The sequence below is a fragment of the Chionomys nivalis genome, chromosome 21 (genome assembly GCF_950005125.1).
Source record: "Chionomys nivalis chromosome 21, mChiNiv1.1, whole genome shotgun sequence".
Classification (NCBI taxonomy): domain Eukaryota; kingdom Metazoa; phylum Chordata; class Mammalia; order Rodentia; family Cricetidae; genus Chionomys; species Chionomys nivalis.
In genome coordinates, this window is record NC_080106.1 from 47,639,135 (window position 1) to 47,659,067 (window position 19,933).

Consider the following 19,933-nt stretch of genomic DNA (forward strand, 5'->3'; position numbering starts at 1 on the left):
AAGAAGACGCGCAAATGACAGACAAACACTTGAAGGTGTTTGATGCGGAATTCAGTCAGGAGAGCTGTAAATACAAACAACAGGTAACTTACCTCCCCAAACTCTACCACCACCAAATGTTGATGGAGACAGGAACAGGGCATATCATTCGTTGCTCGGGACAACACAAGCACTCTGTGGAAGGGACGTAGACAGCACTTACAAAACCAAACACACTCTTGCTATGCCATCTACTAACGTGCTCCTTGATATTTTACTCAAATCATTTGAAAACCTAACATCCGCTCAAACCCTAAACACAGATTTTTTTTCAGGAATTGTTCAAACATGGAAGCAATCGTAACATCCAACTGACTTACAGCAACACAAGCACCTCCATCCCTGCAAGGCACCGTGTTAGGTGACATACGGTTCCCACTCTGGAGAAGGGAGAGAAAGGATCAGGGATTGCAAGAACCAGAAGTGAAGGTAGAGATGGTTACGTGAAACACAAATCTAGAGGCCAAGGAGACCGTCTAACCTGACAGTGATGGACACAAATCAATGCATGTTCATCAAAGCCCATAAAGGTGCAACACTGAATGTGAACTCAAATGTGAACTGTGGGTTGTGGGTGATGGGGTGTGCAGTGTGGCCCCATTACTGTGATCTTAGAAGAGTCTGGGGCATCAGGGCAAGGGCTGTGAGGGAAATCAATACTTTCTGTTTAATTCTGTGGTGAACTCAAAATGGCTTTGAGGCCGGGCATGGTAACGCACACCTTTCTTCCTGGGAGTAGGGAAGCAGAGACAGGTGGATCTCTGAGGGTTTAAGTTCAGCCTGGTCTCCAGAGTGAGTTCTAAGAGAGTAAGGGCTACACAGAGAGACCCCATATCTTACGGTTTCTATTGCTGTGAAGAGACACCATGACCATGGCAAGTCTTATAAAGAAAAAACATTTAATTGATGACTTACAATTTCAGAGGTTCAGTCCATTATCACCATGGTGTGGCCCGGTGGCGTGCAGGCAGACATGGCGCTGGAGAAGGTGCTGAGAGTTCTACATCTTGACCTGCAGGCAGCAGGTTGTGGGCATGACTTGAGCATTTATGAAACCTCAAAGCCCACCCCCACAGTGACACACTTTCTCCAACAGGGCCACAACTATTGCAACAAAGCCACATCTGATAGTGCCACTCCCTATGAGCTTATGGGGGCCATCTTTATTCAAACTACCACACTCTGTCTTGAGAAATGAAGACAAAAATCTGAACCGGTGAAAGGACTCAAAGGTGTTTGCCGCCAAGCCTGAGCACTCAAGCTCAAACCCTAGTACCCACAAAGTAGGAAGACAGAACCAGCTCCAAGTTGTCCTCTGACCTTACAGACACGCATGGCACAGGGGCACCCAACCTCCCCCACCCCCCACCACTCATACACAACAAATGTAATTTAAAATTTTAAGGTAAAGTAAGATCTGTTAAAGAAAGAAAACACAGTAATATTAAGGCAAAATATTCTCTTTAAACCCAGTGCAAAGCCGGGTGATGGTGGTGCACACCTTTAATCCCAGCGCTCGGGAGGCAGAGGCAGGCGGATCTCTGTGAGTTCGAGTCCAGCCTGGTCTATAAAGGCTAGTTCCAGGAGAGACACCAAAGCTACAGAGAAACTTTGTCTCAAAAATAAAAAATAAAAAAAAACCACAAATAAAAATAAGCCCAGTGCAAGCTTTCGGTGGCAAAGCAAGAGTGTGGATTCTTCTTACAGGCGTCTGCTTCCAGACCTTCTGTGCTGCCACCTGAAGCTGAGGCAATTCCAAGGCAAAGAGTGTGGCCAAGCAGGAAAGCACAAGGACCCCGTGAGGCTCTGTGTCAGTTTCCTGCAGCTGTGAGAACATTCCGGAACCCAAATGGCTTAAAGCAGCAGAAGTATAGGCCCTCAGGTCTCAGGGCCTTCCTTGACCCCTGCTGTGGTTTGAATGGGAATGACCCCCCATAGGCTCGTATGTTTGAGTACTTGGTTCCCAGTTGGTGGAACTGCTTGGGGAGGATTAGGAGGTGTGTCCTTGTTGGAAGAAGTGTGCTTAGGTGGGAGTGAGCTTTGAGATTTCAAAAAACTCAAGTCATTTCCAGTTAGTCCTCTAACTTGAGGTTTGGAGACCTGAGCTCCCAGCTGCCACTCGAGTGTCTACCACCATGCCTTCACCCAGCTGCCATAAGCTCCCAACTCTCTGGAGCCGTAAATCCAGTCAAATGCTTTCTTTATGATTTGCAGTGGTTATGGTGTCTTCGTTGCGATAGAAAAGTAACGGAGAGATGCTAAGAAACAGTCTCGGGTGTTCTGTTGTGATGCAGCCTCTGCCCCATGCTCAGACAGCTTCTTCATCTCCACTTCTAATTTTCATCTTAAAATACATTGCCCATGGGTAAGGGAGTGGCCTGGATCTGGAATGCTGGCCTAGCATCCACAAGGCCCTGGGTTTGATCTCTAATACTACATGAATCAGGTGTATTGATAATGAGAATTTAATCCAACACTTGGGAGGTAGAGACAAGATTCAGGAGTTCAAAGTCATTCTTGGCTACATAGTAAATTCAAGACCAGCTTAGGGTACATGTGACCCTGCTCAAAACCAAAGATACAATGGATTCGGATCCACCTTTCTGACCTTACCCTATTTTCAAAGAAATGTCATATTCATACAGATCCAAGATTAACTTTGGTTTATAGTGTGTGTGTGTGTGTGTGTGTGTGTGTGTGTGTGTGTGTAAGAGAGAGAGAGAGAGAAAGGGGGGAGGGAGAGAGATATATGTGCGTATAGTGTGTTCATGTGTGTGTGAGAGAGAGATGGGGGAGAGAAATAAGCATGTGTGTAGTGTAGGGGGTGGGCACGGTGCCGTGGTACGCATGTGGAAGTCGGAGGGCAGCTTACCAGTCTTTGTCTGCAGCTTGCTGCTGCTGTGAGAACCAGGCTGGCCTGGGCATTCGCCACTCTCTGCCTCCCTTTCAGACACACTGGCATTACCCATGCCATCAGATCCAGTTTCTTGTGGCTTCTAAGGATGCAAAGTTGCTTTTTTCTTCCTTAACCTTCCCCAACTTAATTTTTAAAAAAATGCAGTGGTAGTAAATTTCTAGAACATGGTCAGTTTCCTGGGATTCTTCCCTTTTTGTGTGGCATTTGATTTTCAGACACACGCCGGTGCACAGTTTCCATCTCATTAAGCAGGCAAGAAGCTGCATTCCTGATTTTCTAATCTTCCCACTTTTCCAAGTCTGTGGTCTGTCTTTGGATCAGCCATGATTGCCTGAATGGCCACTATGGCTTCATTAATTTTCATCTGTAGCCCTCTGAGCTCTACGTGCCGCACTGCAGGATCTGAGCAGCTTCACTAAGAAATGAATCTCTTGTGTCAAGGCCAAGAATATGTTTGTCTAAAGCAGCAGGTAAACCCAAATTTGTTTGATTTGCTTTAGCAACTGCATCCTGTGTTAGATGCTTCTGAACCAAAATACGAATTGCCCTACACATTACTAAGCAATCACAATGATGCCGAATCTGAAGGAGGCTAGCCAGAGCCATCGCACCAACCTTAAAATCGGGATTATTTATGTCAGATTAAGCTGTGTTGTCAGTATTTTTTCTGTTACCAGGTACTAAGTCCTTGTATTTTTCAGTATTATCCCATATTCGAGTCTAACAGCCAAACCAAGAAGCCAGTCACTGCTTCTTGCTGCCCCTGAATCTCGAAAGGATAGTTAACGTCTCTGAACTACTCTGAAGAACTGGGCCACTCACTACTGTTTCTCAGTTACTTCTGTCTTCAGTTCTGCAGTGTCTGATTTTCTGGTCTACAAGTCAAACAACAAAATTTCTAAATTTCTGTTTCGTTTTTGCAGTTGAAGCCTGTGAGTCAGGTAGTCCAGGGTCATGAGCTTGCATTGGAACATGGTCCCCGCTGCTCACACTGGCTGCTGGGCCTCCACTGGACAGGAGAAGTGAGGTGAGGTGGGCCAAAGTTTTTTTTAAGAGGTCATAGTTCAACTTGAAAAAGCTCGTAGTGACATTCCGAGCTGCTTAGCACAGCTGAAATTTACGCCTCTGAACTTAGACAGGAGAAAATAAAGCCCCCGATTTGTTTAAGCCTTTATTCACAGTGCGGAGTTCACTTCCTCGCTGAAGCTGTCATTTTTATGAGTGGACTCTGAGAATTAGGAGGCAGTCAGCCACATGGAGTCATCTAGTCAGAGGACAGCCTGTTACTTCTAAAGGACAGAGACCATTATTCTCTTATTTGGGAGTGTCAGAGACGGGTGGGGACTTCTGCTTGGCTACGAGTTTTCTAGTTATAATTTAAAGATCAAAACTGTTTTCAAACTAACACTTGCCAGAATCTGAAAAGGTCAGTGGCCATGTATGAAGCAGCCAAACGCAGGCCCTTCTCCTTCCTTAAACTCCCAGCCGTCTCAGATATATCTCCATTAGTCACCAGCATACCTCAGCGAACAAGCCTACAAACGGGGCCATTGTGCTTTTATTACCAGAAGTGCAGTGTGCTTGTCCAACACAATCATGTTCAGTTTTATGGCACTATCTCTCTGCCAGGTGCGGAGCTGGGACGCATGGCAGCAGCCAAGGCTGAGATGTGTCTGAAGCTTGAGGGCGGTGTTAGGTGTCCACAGACTGTGTTTGTGGCACTCCTGACGGGGAATTAACTGCGAGATTCATTCAGGTGATGACGGGCTCCAGCAGCCAGGACCCGGCACTGTCGCCCTCACCTCTGCTGGTCCCAGAGCCCTGGAGGGTGCCCTTCCCGCGTGCTGCGCTCTGTAAGGGCAGTCGCCAGAAAAATGAGGGCTGAGTGTTAAGTCCACAGTTTCCATCTTTCCTTCCTTTCTCCCCAAAATATTTATTCAGTGCCAGTCTTATGCCAGGCTCAATGAAGATACTGGAAACCAAATAAATAAGGTACTATCCCTACCTCTAATTTGAAAATAGAAAATTTAAAAGGGAGTAATTGCTGAGATTCACTTAGAGAAGGAGCATACGAGTGAAGTCATGTACGTACCAATGACAACAGAACTGAAGTGAGGGCCAGCAAGATGGCTCAGTGGGTCAGGGCAATGAGGCCTGGTGACCTGAGTTTGATCCTTAGAACCAAGGCGGAATGGGAGAATCGACATCTACAAGATGTTTTCTGCCCTCCACACATATACACACACTAAATAAATAAACGAATATAAAAAAATAGCAGCAAAATTGTCTGAGAACAACAGGGCCCAATGGGAGGGAGAGAGAGAGAGAGAGAGAGGAGGCAGGGAAGTGGGTGGGGCCAGTGTGCTTGAAGCTCTTCATACAGTGTGTAGAAAGGGCCTCGTGCAGGCAGGTATAATTAAAACAGTAGCACTGGAGAGAATGGGCCATCGGGACAGCACACAGGCGGAGACAGGTCCTGCTGACAGAGGTGCTGAGGGTAAGATCTGGGGTCTTTACAGACAGGTGGCCATGTGCAGAGCCCTGCAAGTGGACGCAGGACATATGTGGGGTCCTGTATAGAGCTGGAGGTGGTAGGGAATGTCAACAAAATGAGTGACATCCGGTCCCGTTACGAAGGTGTTGGAAGATGACTGAGGTGAGTCAGACACTTCTAATGCCAGATGTATTTGGAAAACTATCTTGGCAAAAGCACACATAGAAGATAAGAACAGACCAAGTGGGCTGACAAGATGGCTCAGAGGGGCTTGCCTTTAGGGCTTGTCACAAAGCCTGACTGAGTTTGATCCCCAGAACCAACATAATAAAATGGGAGAACAGACATCTGCAAGATGTCCTCTGCCCATCCCACATGCTATGCAAACAGGTGAGCGCGCGCGTGAACACACACACACACACACCACACACACACACACCACACACACACACAAACACACACACCACACACACACACACAGACACACACACACCACACACACACACACACACCACACACACAGTGTTAAACACCAGACAAACAAGGAATCTGCTGAGGTACTAACCATAAGAAAGAGAGTGGCATAGACGAAGGCCATGAGTCATTCTACAATGCCGAAACTGCCCTGGATAACCTTGACCAGTGCTGCAGGAAGCAAGCTGCTGGTCTTGAGTGAGTTGTGTACTTCTCATGGTTTATACCCAACACAAACATGGGGGAATCAACAGACAGAGCAGACATGATGAACTCTTTTGGCTCCACTCTTCAAGTGAGCCTGGCCTTCTCCATGGTGGTGAAGACACCAGTTGACCCCACAATGTATTTGGCACCAGCACCGCCCTATTTGATGTCATCAGGGTGTCCCTTCTGGGAGATGGTGACAGGCTTCCCACTGAAGATGAGTTTTCAGTTCTCAGCCTTGACTGTGCCCTTGAACCTGCTGTGGGTAGAGTCAGACTGTAGCATGTAGGCCACGTGGTTGAGATCAATGATGGAAACAGTATCCACTTTGCCAGGGTTGAAGGAAGCCCTGGTAACCAGGTGCCAAATATGGTCAAATTCATTTCCTCCAGCCTTGGCCAACATGTCCCAAGGATAAGGCCGGCCCTGTGTGAAAAGATACAGCTGTCTCTGAAACAGGGAGGAGCAGAGAGTCACTTTAAAATGTTTTAAAGTAAAAAGCAGATTTACTTTAGAAATTGGATATTGATGGAAATAAATCCAAAAAAAATGTGTGGGAAATAAGTCAATAACCAATAGTTCTCAATTCTCTTTTTCTCAAATTCCTTGAGACTCTCACCACCTCCTATGCCTCAATTCCAGACAATAATGACTATAACCCTCTTTTTTGTTTGTAGAAAATGGGGGGAGTCCAAAGGAATGTCAGGGGTAGTGGAACCCACTTGGAGTCTCCAAGTGAAACCTGCTGTACATTAAGATAAGCAATGCTATCATGCTAAAAGGCAGTAAAAGGAAAGCAGCTATGTCTGAGCAAAGGCTCTTCACTATGGAGCTGTGTGGGATCAATGAGACAGCACCATTCGTTACCAAGTGTAGCTCTCAGTGACTGTAGGTACAGCCTCGGAGACTACCAGCCAAACGCGTTCCCTGCTTGATCTATATACAAGGCACCCAACTAAGTTGCATGTCCCTGCCCTTTTTCCACACTGTCCCCTTTCTTTGAACTAAAAACACAGCTATGATTGCAAGCCAGCAGCTAAAGATGCTACCTTTGGGAATGTCTTGGGGATACCTGGGGCCCTGTGTGGCCACATTGAGAAGAGTTGCATATCCATTTGTCTTGGACTAATGGGCAAGTTTATACTACTTCTGTTACAGCAGGCCCACCTTTGCCCCAAAAGAATGCAATCTTGTTTTCCATAACTATGTCATTTTTGCAATGTTATCTTTTACATGTATAATCATTTAAAATAGCTACAATTACCATACATTTTACTTTGCTATGTTGGATAATTTTATGTCAACTTGACATAAGCTAAAGTCATCTAAGAGGAGAGAACTTCAATTAAGAAAATTCTTCCAGCTGGGCAGTGGTGGTGCACGCCTTTAATCCCAGCACTCGGGAGGCAGAGGCAGGCGGATCTCGGTGAGTTCGAGGCCAGCCTGGTCTACAAGAGCTAGTTCCAGGACAGGAACCAAAAAGCTACAGAGAAACCCTGTCTCGAAAATCAAAAAAAAAAAAAAAAAAAAAAAAAGAAAGAAAATTCTTCCATAATATGGGGCAGCAGGCAGTCTATGGGGTATTTTTCTTAATTAATGATTGATGGAGGAGAGCCCAGACTATTGTGGGTGGTACCATTCCTGGGCCGGTGGTCCTGGGTTCTATAAGACAGTGGGCTGAGCTATGTATGGGGAGCAAGAGAGTAAGCAGCACTACTCATGGCCTTTGCATCAGCTCCTGCCTCCAGATTCCTGCCCTCTTTGACTTCCTTCAGTGGTGAACAGCAATATGGAAGTACAAGCTGAATAAACCCTTTCGTCCCCAACTTGATTTTTGGTCACGGTGTTTTATCGTAGCCATAGAAACCCTAAGACATCTGCACTCTGTGAATTTCACTTCTTGTGTCACGATTACCTTCCAGAATTCAAAATTGTCCTCAAGAGTCTTAGGTTATGGCTTAGTAGTACTTGCATTCAGGAATGAGGCCAAGAGTTCACATCCCCTTAGCCCATAGAAATGGTGGGTGGACACGGCAGCCCACCTCTAATTCCAACACTTAGAAATAGGGGTGGTGGTTTGTGTATCCTCAGAACAATCTAGCCAGATATCCTAGCCATATGAGTGGGCTCTGGGTTCTACCGAGAGACCCTGCCTCAATAAATAAGGTGGATAATGATTAAGGAAGGATCTAGACATCAATATCAAGCCTGTATACGCATGCACAAGCATGCATCCATATACACAGAAACATGTACTGTACATGCACACACTACTACATACATATACATGTAATAAATAAATTTTAAATTAAAAAGTATCTTTAATTATTTTCTTTAAAATCTAAATTGCTCATATGAATCAGTACAAGGAAAGAAAGATCTTGAGATTTACTTTTGATTAGTGGCTGTGGCATCTTCAGGCATATGTAGTGATTAGAGAAGGTTGAAGTTGAAAATTGTCTGGCAAAAAAAATTAGTTTTAGGACCCATTTCTCAGTCGTGACTCTTCCTGTGGAATCACTAGACAGGCCAATCTCCCTCAGCCAGGAGTTACTCTTCCTCCTCAATGAAAGTTAGGACCATCCTGAAAACATCCAGAACTTTCTCAATAGTCAGATGCCCATTGTGATTATTACCTTTGTAACCAAACAACGTAACCTTTTGATTTTCTGTCATCTGAAGTATTTGTGATCTTGGGTTCTTGAAAAGCCCAGCAGGCAATAAGCCCTGTAGCATCATTTCAAGGTAAGAGATGTTAAAATATTCTAGATAAGATGGTAATGCCTGCAGAAAAAGCATTTGAGCATCTACAGGACACAAAGCATTGTCTTACCATTTCTCCCCCGAAGTAAGTCCTCATGGTTAACGTTAGCATCATCTTGACTGGATTTAGAGTCACCATGGAAACACACCTCTGGGTGTGTCTTTGAGGGTGTTTTCTGACAGATTTAACTAAAAAAGGAGGCCCCTCTCTAGATAAAGGTGGTACCAACCTATTGGCTGACATCCTGGACCAAATAAAGGGAAAGAGTGAGTTAGACACAAGCATTCACTAGTCTCAGCCTTGTGACTGCAAATATTATGTGACCAGCTGCCTCAAGCTCTCTGTTGCCATGACGAACTGTGACCAGCTGCCTCAAGCTCCATGCTGCCATCATGAACTATGCCTTCAGATTCTGAGCCAAAATAAGCCTTCCTTCCTTCTTTCTTCCTTTTTTTTCCTTCCTTCTTTCTTTCTTTCTTTCTTTCTTTCTTTCTTTCTTTCTGTCTGTCTGTCTGTCTGTCTTTCTTTCTTCCTTTCTTCCTTCCTTCCTTCCTTCTTTCCTTCCTTCTCCCCCTCTCTCTTTTTGTTTTTGTTTGTCTAGACAGGATTTCTCTGTGTATCCTTGGCTGTTCTGGAACTGACTCCGTAGACCAGGCTGGCCTTGAACTTAGAGATCCACCTACTTTCTGCCTCTGCCTCTGCTGGGATTAAAGGCATGCACCACCATTGCCCAGCCCCTATTTTTCTTATGTTAGTCATAAAACTAACCAATACAAATTCATGACTGACAACAACAAGATCTACAGTATATAAGTAGATTTTATCTGAGTGTCTTGGATGGAGAAATTAATTCAAACTTTTGAAGAACAGAGAGAGAGAAAAAAAAAGAGGCGAGAAAGAATCAACATGCACAGAATAAAAGCAGTGCTTCCTTTATTCTCATCTTTCCCATTTCTCAGCCTCTAGAAACAGTGACTACTAAATGTCCTCAGCTGTGCTGAATGCCTGATTCCCAGCGGGAATGTTAGAAACTTTGCGGGGCCTACCTAGGGGAAGTAGGTCACTGGGGTAATACTCTTGGAAGTTAGATCTGCTCCCTATTCATCTCCCTGTTCACCATCACATAAACGGTGACAGGCTCATGCAGCCACCACGGCTGTAATCACAGGCTATGAGCCTATAGCTTTTGGAAACATGCACCTTGACCTTGGAAATCACTTTTGTCAAGCATTTTGTCACAGCGACCCATCTAACCAGCACAGGCATCTTCCTCTGCCTCTCATGAAAGCCCGAGTCAGCCCTTTGGCAGGTGCTTCTGAGTCCCTTGCTCCTAAGCCTTGCCTTCTGCTCAGTGGGGACACCTTACCCCAGTGCTGACAGGATGACCTAGGATCCCTTCCTTACAATATCATAATGGCCTCTATGGAAGGATGAAAGAGCCTTTTGTTTCTTTTCTCCTTAATACAAAGAAAAACCCAGAGTTTGGGCTTAAGACACAACTTGGAGGTTATAAGCACCGACTGCTCTTCCAGCAGACCTGGGTTTGATTCCCAGCACCCACATGGCAGCTCACAACTGTGTTTATCCCCAGTTCCAGGTAATCCAAACATTATATCATAGAAATGGTTCTTTCAAAGATGGAAAACCATCCATCATATTAAAAACAAGGATTTCATAACGATGATGTTTCCTGTCAAAATTCCCCTACCCACAGATTACGCCCAGAAGTTTTCCGTGCTGTTTTCTACTTCCAGGCATTCTCCAGAAGTCCATCTGTACTTCGGTAATAAAGTCTTCCTCATCAAGAAAGTGAGCCATCCACATCAAAGGCCAAAATTGGTTGTGCGAAGATGAAGAAGCAGCTTTGTTCCTTTTGGCCAGGTTGAACTGCAGGCCTCCTCTTGCAGTATCTGCTAGGGAGAGGGAGACTGGAGCGTGCCAGTAGAGGAAGCGTGCAAACTAGTGTGCCAGCTGTGCCTACTGCTGCAATAGTGGCACAATGTTATGGGCGTAACAAATCAATCACTTTCTTGTTGGATTAAAATGTACTCTACAAGACAGAACTCATGCCTGGTACATTAACTGGGCCAAAACCTCACAACTGGGTAAGTCATAAACCCTGGGGGAGGAGTTAGTACCACTATTTCACTAGATAGACATAATAATAAACTGCCCCCAAGCTCTGATAAGGACTTTATGTCGATAGATCAGCGCATCTCTCAACCTTCACTGGGACCTTCTTCTTGCAGTAGATGGTGATTGATGACAGAGGACAATTGGTCAACATGTAGAAGATCAGAGACTATAGTGCTGAGCTCTAAATAGGACGTTCATATCACAGCCCTACCTCCACGGCTCGGGGATTATCATGGAAGAGGGATGGAAAAGTTGTAAGAGCCAGGGATAGTGGATGTCTGCAACAAAACCATATCTGTCAGTCATGGTAGGGTCATGGCATGTGTGGACTCACCAATGTCACTGCATGCATAAGACCTGAGCAAAACTGAGACAGTCAAAATCCCAGCATGGATGAGGGTGGAGCTCCTGAAGTCTCCTCCTGAGCTGAAGAACCATGGGCAACTGATGGCTCCTGGGGGAGGAATAGTTCATTTCCTTCAGGGCTACTGTTTCTGGGAAACTCCTTATGTTCGTGTAGATGTTCCGATACCCCATACACAGGAGTCACTAAGTGGACTCCGAATTAAAAACAGAGCAAGAAGTTGGGAGGGAAAATTGCTGGAAAATGGGAGAGCAACTAGAAGGGGAAATAGAGGTAGATTTTATCAAAACGTGTTATATGAATGCATGAAATTGCCAACAACAAAAACAGCTAACTTTACAAATCAAATATGCTTGTGTGGTGCCTGATGGTCCCACTCTCTTCCCACGGTCTGAAACCACTACAGAGCTTTCTAGACTTACCCACAGGAATTCATCCAGGGTCGGAAACACAGAGACCTGCCTCGGGGCCGCGCAGAGACCTGCCTCAGGATTCTAAAAGTCTAGAACTGGCTGAAAGAAGACGCTTTCCTTATAGAGATGAAAAAATTAGGGTCAAAGAAAACTCCATTTTTTTTCCATGAAGAACTAGATTTTCCACACTGTGAAATCAAAACCAAATTCCTCAGAAAGCAGAAGTGAGTTTCAGGAAAGCCTACAGTGTGAAGCACCAGGCTCCTGCCATGGAGGGACTGGACCACTTTGGTTCTAGAACATTACCCTTCAGGTCTCTAAGCTTTCGTACATTCTCTCAATCAAGTTCAAATTGGCTTAAACTCCATTGGAGTGAGTTTCTTCTCTTGTAAACAAAATGGCTTCGTATACACACTATACAGAATAAACCAGCTTCTCTGGGAAAGGCAACCCACAAGACAAGCTATTTTTTTTTTAATTAATACAAGAAAACCCCACATGTGTGATCTGGAAGTCCTTCTCTGGCAATAGAATTACCTTATGCATAGCCACATAGGACTTTAAGGAAGTGGGTTTCTGGTGTCCTAGCATGCCGCAAACCCAACACATTCGTGCCCAGCAGCTGTTGAATAGAGCCTTACGGGAACCACAGAGCTCCCTTTATGTTGATCCACTTACATCTGTCACTTGACTTAGGACATAACTGTGACAATACCTATGAACGCAACTTCTGGTAGCTATGGGCAAACCTGTGGCCCATGGAGCAAAATGGTTACAGAGCAAACCAAGAAAGTGTACATCAAATCAAATCTTATGTAAGTGCTAAAATTAACAAAACTGTGGTAGTGATTGGGGTGCTACTGTTGGTGAGAAATCACAAGAGCACGAAAGAAGCAACAACGCTGTCCAGACGGTCCCTGCCACCACTCACGCCTGCCTCCCACAAGGGCCCGGGGATCTTCGGAACACAGGTCCTCCAGCTTGCTGCTTCCCATACTTCCCTCCAAGGGTGCTGGAGAAAGACTGCAACCTGCTGCACTGTTCTCAGGGCCCATGAAGAGCTACTTCAGACCTGTGCAAAGTCAGACTTGGGCGATGTAGCACAAATGATAAAAACCCAGAGACAGATACTGGGGTTGAAGCTGAAGACCAGAAAAGCAAAACAGCCCAGCCGCTAGAGGTTCTGACCTCAAACAAGGCTGGGCGACTGCAGTCGGAGCCCTGAGCCTCTGCCTCCTGCCATTTTAAATTCCCCTTTAGTGTTGAGATTAAAGGTGTGTGACACCACTGCCTGGCCTCTAGTGGCTCAGTTTTACCTTCTGCTCTTCAGAAAAGCTTTATTTATTAAAACATAAAAAAAAATCAGTCTATTGAGTAAAGTCCTGACAATAAGCTGAATGATTTCCTGGCATTTGGTACAAGGTCTTAGCTATCATGGGGAAGAAGAGAAACCTTATGGACCTATATTTTATACTGTGCAGCCACACTCATTTCAAAAGTGATAGGGGAAAACACAAGAGAGCTTCCTCGACAGTTCTTTTTCTCTCTCTCTCCCTCCTTTCCCTTCCCCTCCCCTTCCCCCCCATGTTCTTTCTCTCTGTGTTGGTATAGATGAATGTGTGTGCATATGAAAACCAGAAATTGATATCCGAAGTCAAGCATAGTAGCATATGCCTTTAATTTCAGCACTCGAGAGACAGAACCAGGTGGGTCTCTGTGAATTTGAGACTAGCCTGATCCACATAGGGAGCAGACTAGCCAGAGCTGCTTGGTGAGATTCTGTTTTAGAAAAGGAGAGAGACAGAGAGAAAGACAGACAGAGAGAGAGAAAGAGAGAGAGAGAGAGAAGAGAGAAGGGGAGGGGAGGGGAGGGGAGGGGAGGGGAGAGGAGAGGAGAAGAGAAGAGAAGAGAAGAGAAGAGAAGAGAAGAGAAGAGAAGAGAAGAGAAGAGAAGAGAAGAGGTTGACATCAGGTGTCTTTGCCAACTCATACTTTGAGAAAGGGTCTCACTGAAGCTTACCAATTCAGCTAGACTAGCTACTACCTGGGGGATCCTCCAGTTTCTGTTTCCCCAGTACTGGGATTACGGGTGTTTACTGCTCCCATGTCTCCAGCTTTTCTATGTGGATGCTACAGATCAAACTTGGTCATCATGCTCGCATGGCAACACTACCAACCAAGCCGTCTCCCTAGCCCCAGTATGGCTCTTTGTCCCCCTCACCCATATCCTCAGAAGACATCTTCCACCATAGATAGCAGCTAATATATGCTTCACTAGCATAAATGCTAGTTTCAGCTCTGAAGGCTGTTCCTTCCCCATTAGTGTATACAATAAATTATGATAAAACTGGAATATGCTAAAAAAAATACACTTTTTCTTTTACTAAATTTCATGTGTTCTTACACCGGAGCAACAAAAGCTCTCAATGGACTTCACAGTTCCGAGCACTGTGCTGGGTGGAGTTCTTACCTGTAATACAGAGCCCTGGTGTGGTCCCCGGGAAAGGAAGGGGAAGTGGGAAAGAGGAGCAAGTAGGAAAGGGAGATGAAAGAGAAGAGAAAGGGAAGGAGAGGAGAAGGACGGAGGGGAAAGGGAGGACAGCATTACTCCACTTTGCCTGCAGAAGGTAATCCACCAAGCTATGTTGCTACTACTGTGTACTTGGAACTGATTTTTAAGAACATTTAAGTTTTTAATAATGCAGGAGATGGGGAGATGGCTCATACGCCAGCACTGAGGGAGAGAGACGGACAGATCCCGGGAGCTCAGGATCTGGGTAGCTTAGCCATACGGGAAGCTTATGGTTTGGTGACAGATCAGGCTCGAACCCACAGAGATCTGCCAGACTCTGACTCCTGAGTGCTGGGATTAAAGGCGTCCACTACCACACCCGGCTGAGAGATCATCTTGAAGGGAGAAGGCGGACAGTGACAGAGGAAGAGGTCCAAAGTCCCACTCTGGCCTCCATATGTGCACACACCAGTGTTCTCAAATGCCTACGCCACAAATAGCACAGTCAGACACAGGCAACGGAACATTTAAGTTCTTGATAATACATAACAAATTAATTGAATCTCAAATTAAATTTTGAAAGATACTTTGGCAAGAATGGAAAGGAAGCTGATGTCCTTTCTGTGGGAGAACATGCAGCAGAATTTAAGAATCTAAATGACATCAGGAAATAGCTGGTCTCCAGATAAATGTGTTTGTCCTCTAACGTGATTAATAGCTACATCATTTTGGGCTTTGAAATGAAATGTTTTCCCGGTGTTGTAAGATAATGCCTGTTAAATAAATTGCTTATTTTTTGTTTCACCCTTTTATTTCCAGTGATGAAGGGAGCAGATGCAGCCTGCTCCTTCTCTGGGGAGGGCAAGTCAGTGGTCCATGGATTGGAATTCTTCCTTTTATGCTTAGAATAACAATCAAACTCCGGGGCCTGGACGGTTAGTGTTTAAAACTTGTTTAATGTGTGTGTGTGTGTGTGTGTGTGTGTGTGTGTGTGCGCGCGCAAGCCATGATGTGCTATGTGGAGGTCAGAGGACAATTTGCGGGAGTCAGCAGCTCAGGGGGTTCTGAGGCTCAAACTCAGGTTATAAGGTTTGGTGGTAAAAGTCTTGCCCTGCTGAGCCATCTTTCCTGCGCTGAAGGGTGAGTGTTTTCGTGTTATGGCCGAAGATTTAGCTCCCTAGAATGAGGGATGGGTGGGAAGTCACCTTTCTTCCCCAGAGCAGTGGACATGACGTCGGTTCCACAAACATCGGCAGCTGGTCCATTCCTCCCGTGCTCACCTGTGTCTGGCCCCTAGCTCCCCTGCCCCAGAACATGCTGGAACTCACTCATAGGCTCACACAAGTTCCACTGTGCTGCAGCCCCGAAAACCCCGGGGGCTCCTTGCACGCACGACACATGCACCCCCGTGTTTGAGCTTTAATCCTGGGCTTCTTGGCCGGGACAGTCTGCCCTCCATTTCGCCCTTGGATGATTCATCGCTTTATCTACCCAGAAGGCTGTCTCGGAACATCTGTTTCCCATGGCACACTGCCAGTCTTCATTCCTCTTCCCGGTTTCATCTCTCCCTGGAACTCATTGTTACATGATGTTATATTACACACTCACTTTCTGTCTCTCTACTGGGAAGTACCTAAGAGCAAGGACTTTGTTCAGTTCACCTCGCAGTCTCCTGAGCCTAGGAAAGCAGGGCTCATAGAGTCTATCGCAATGAGTTCACACACAAGGGAAGAGTGGGTGGACGAGGGAGCGAGCGATAGAAAGACTGCACCGTTTGGCCGGTCTCTAAAGAGACTTAGTTTTTATTTATGTGTATGAGTGTCTTGCTTACTTACACACACACACACATTCACCTCGTGTGTCCAGTGCCTATGGGGGTCAGACGGCACTGGATTCCCTAGAACTGGAGCCACAGGGAGTTGAAGGCTGCCATGCGGCTGCTCTTGCAGAACCAGTGTTCTTTTGTTATTGTTGTTTTGTTTGTTTATCGAGACAGGGTTTCTTTGTGTAGCCTTGACTATCCTGAAACTAGCTCTATAGATCAGGCTGGCCTTGAACTCACGGAGATCCACCTGTCTCTACCTCAGCAGGCGGTGTTCTTGATCCCGGAGTCATCTCTCTAACCCCAAGCATGGACTTTGGAGGTAATGGGATTTTCTATCTGTAAACTCTCTAAACTTCATTGGCTCATGGGATTACTGTACAGATTAAATGAAGAGCCCTGTGAAGCAGAATAACCACTGTTTTCCCATTGCTCCAACCCTCCTATTTGAATAGATAGGAAACCAAAGGTAAACTGAGGCAGAGACACTATACATAGCAGCATATCCAATCTTACCATTTCCTGGTAGAGAAAAGTAAAACCTTTTACACCTGCATAAAGCTATGCTTAACAAGTATTGAAACTCTTTAATAGATGCATGGACTTTGACCCAGTTTTATATCTGCAATTTAATCTTAAGAAAAAATAATCTATGGGAGCAAAGGTTTAGTTATATATATTTTTTTCATAGCCTTATTAATAATGGCAAGAATTAGAAGCACATGCAGTGTTTGACAGGGTACTGATTAATGAGTTACAGTACGCCCATGTTATGTAATATTGCATGGCAACCTAGAAGGAAATTGTGGAATATTTAATAATGTGAGAAAATGCTTACATGTATTCTGTTTAAAAGGACCAATGTGGCCAGTAAGCTAGCTAGCTCAGTAAGTAAGGGGGCTTGCCACCAAGCCTGAATGGAGTCCTGCAAATTGCCTTCTGACTTCTACCATGTTCCATGTCATACACACATACACACACACACACAAACACAGACACATACAGAAAATAAATATAAAATATTAACCAATGCCAAAGCATCTGTTTGACTAAACTCATGGTAAAGCAATTGTATTTTCTGTATTTTTCAATAAGTAAACATCCTTTTCAGAGCTGATGTATTTATTTAGTTTTTATTCAATCATTTTTGTGGCTATGGGAATTGAACCCAGGACCTTGTGCCTGCTATGCTAGGCTAGCCTACAGCTGATGTTTTCAATTTTAGGAAAAACAGCTTGCTGACATCTTTATGAGAAAATGTTACTACACTTTGTGTGTTTGGGGGGATGAGATGATCCTAAATTTGAAGACGTGTACCTGGTCCTTGAAGGATGGATCGCATATCTTCTTTGTCAAGTGTCATGGCTTTTTAAATCTATCTATCATCTGTCTATCTATCATCTATCATCTATCTATCTATCTATCTATCTATCATCTATCTATCTATCATCTATTTATCATCTATCTATCTATCTATCATCTATCTATCATCTATCTATCTATCTATCTATTATCTATCTATCTATCTATTATCTATCTATCATCTATCTATCTATCATCTATCTATCTACCTATCATCTATCTATCTATCTATTATCTATCTATCTATCTATTATCTATCTATCATCTATCTATCTATCTATCTATCATCTATCTATCTATCTATCTATCTACCTATCATCTATCTACCTATCATCTATCTATCTATCTACCTATCATCTATCTATCTATCATCTATCTATCTATCTATCTATCTATCATCTGTCTATCATCTATCTATCTATCTATCTACCTATCATCTATCTATCTATCTATCTATCTATCTATCTATCTATCTATCATCTGTCTATCATCTATCTATCTACCTATCTACCTATCATCTATCTATCTACCTATCTACCTATCATCTATCTATCTATCTACCTATCATCTATCTATCTATCTATCATCTATCTATCTATCTATCTATCATCTGTCTATCATCTATCTATCTATCTACCTATCTACCTATCATCTATCTATCTACCTATCATCTATCTATCTATCTATCTATCTATCTACCTATCATCTATCTATCTATCTATCATCTATCTATCTATCTATCTACCTATCATCTATCTACCTATCATCTGTCTGTCTGTCTATCTATCAATCTATCTATCATCTGTCTATCATCTATCTATCTATCTATCTATCTACATATCATCTATCTATCTATCTACCTATCATCTGTCTATCTATCTATCTATCTATCATCTATCTATCTATCATCTATCTATCTATCTATCTACCTATCATCTATCTATCTACCTATCATCTGTCTCTATCTATCTATCTATCTATCTATCTATCTATCTATCTATCTATCTATCTATCTATCTATCTATCTATCTTTTATTTTATTCAAGGCAGGGTCTCACTGTGCAGTCTTGCCTGTCCTGGAATTCACTATGCAGACTTGACTGACCTTGAACTCACAGAGATCCTCCTCCTCTACCTCCGAAGTGCTGAGGTTAAAGGCCTGCATCACTGTGCCTCCTTAATGTCATGGTTTTAAGTGAGCAAGGCCCTCAAGGCCTTGGCCCACGGCAGATCCCAGAGCCCCCCAGCTTCATGACTGTGTGTGTCTGAGCCTCCACATTACTCTGTATTAGCACATTTAACTGATGACCTTAGCTGGGTTGCATTTTTAAAAGTCAAATCGACTTAGAGCACTGCTCATTAGATTTAAGTACCAGATGATTCATCATTTACGGTAAATCTATTAGATGGATTACTCTGTAAGATTCACCATTGTCAGCGTGGCGGGCCTGCCTGGAAATCAAGAAGGAGAGGAGAAATTAGAGGAGGGAGATTCCTATCTTAAACAGCTATGGTGAGCATCTGAGCCTCGGTCAAAGAGGACGAAGGCATCTGCCACATGTCTAAGACGGTCCCCTCTAATAATAGCCCAGGATGTCCCGGTGAATGGAGGAAGAGAAAGGCTCACATGTTAAAATACTTTAAGGAGTGCTTCCTACCCTTTAAAAAGATACTCACCACGTAGCTTGGCTGCATACGTGATCTATGTAACTAACAGTCGTGGTCTCTGCTGGTTAAATATAGCTTCAAACCAACAGCGTGTTCGGCTGGGGGCCCCGGCTCAGCAGATGTTGTTCCACTAATAGAGAGTGAGCTCATCCCTGGTGTGGACGGTTATTCATTTGGGAGAGAATAATGAAAGTGAGACAATCCTTACGTCACCTTTTCCTGTACATTACCCTCCCCTACAGCTAACAAGGAAACATGCTGCCAAGGTAGATGGAAGCTAAGCCATGTTCTTGCTTCTGTGGGTCTATGAAAAGTGAATCACGGGTTCTCCCTTGCCCAAATGAAGCTTTAATGCACTGTTGAGCATCTACATTCGGAGAGCTGGGTTTGAGGTTGCCATCTCTGGCTGGAGCACTTTGGTGCGAGCTCTTGCCCCCAACAGCACTGTCCTTCCTTCCTTTCCCTGCTGTATTTATCTCATTGTCTTCAGATGCTCACTGGGGAGGCAGAGATGTTTCTAGAAGCATAAAAACTTCTGAATAATGGAGTAAATTTTTAAAACAATGCTTATGAGCTCATGTCTTTTTTTGTTCGAATGACTCATCTGGGCTACCTATCAAGCCACAAGTTCAAGCCAGGATAAAATTAATTTATAGATAAATAATGTAAAGGGGGGCTAGATATTATAGTATATTATACATTTATTACATATACAAGAAAATACATTACATTACAGTATGTAATAATATTTATACACAAAT

General features: G+C 44.1%; 1 pseudogene; it reads right to left on the reverse strand.

Moving 5' to 3' along the window:
* Positions 1 to 3,200: 3,200 nt before the first annotated feature.
* LOC130863385 (RNA transcription, translation and transport factor protein-like) lies at positions 3,201 to 3,930 on the reverse strand (annotated as a pseudogene).
* Positions 3,931 to 19,933: the final 16,003 nt, after the last annotated feature.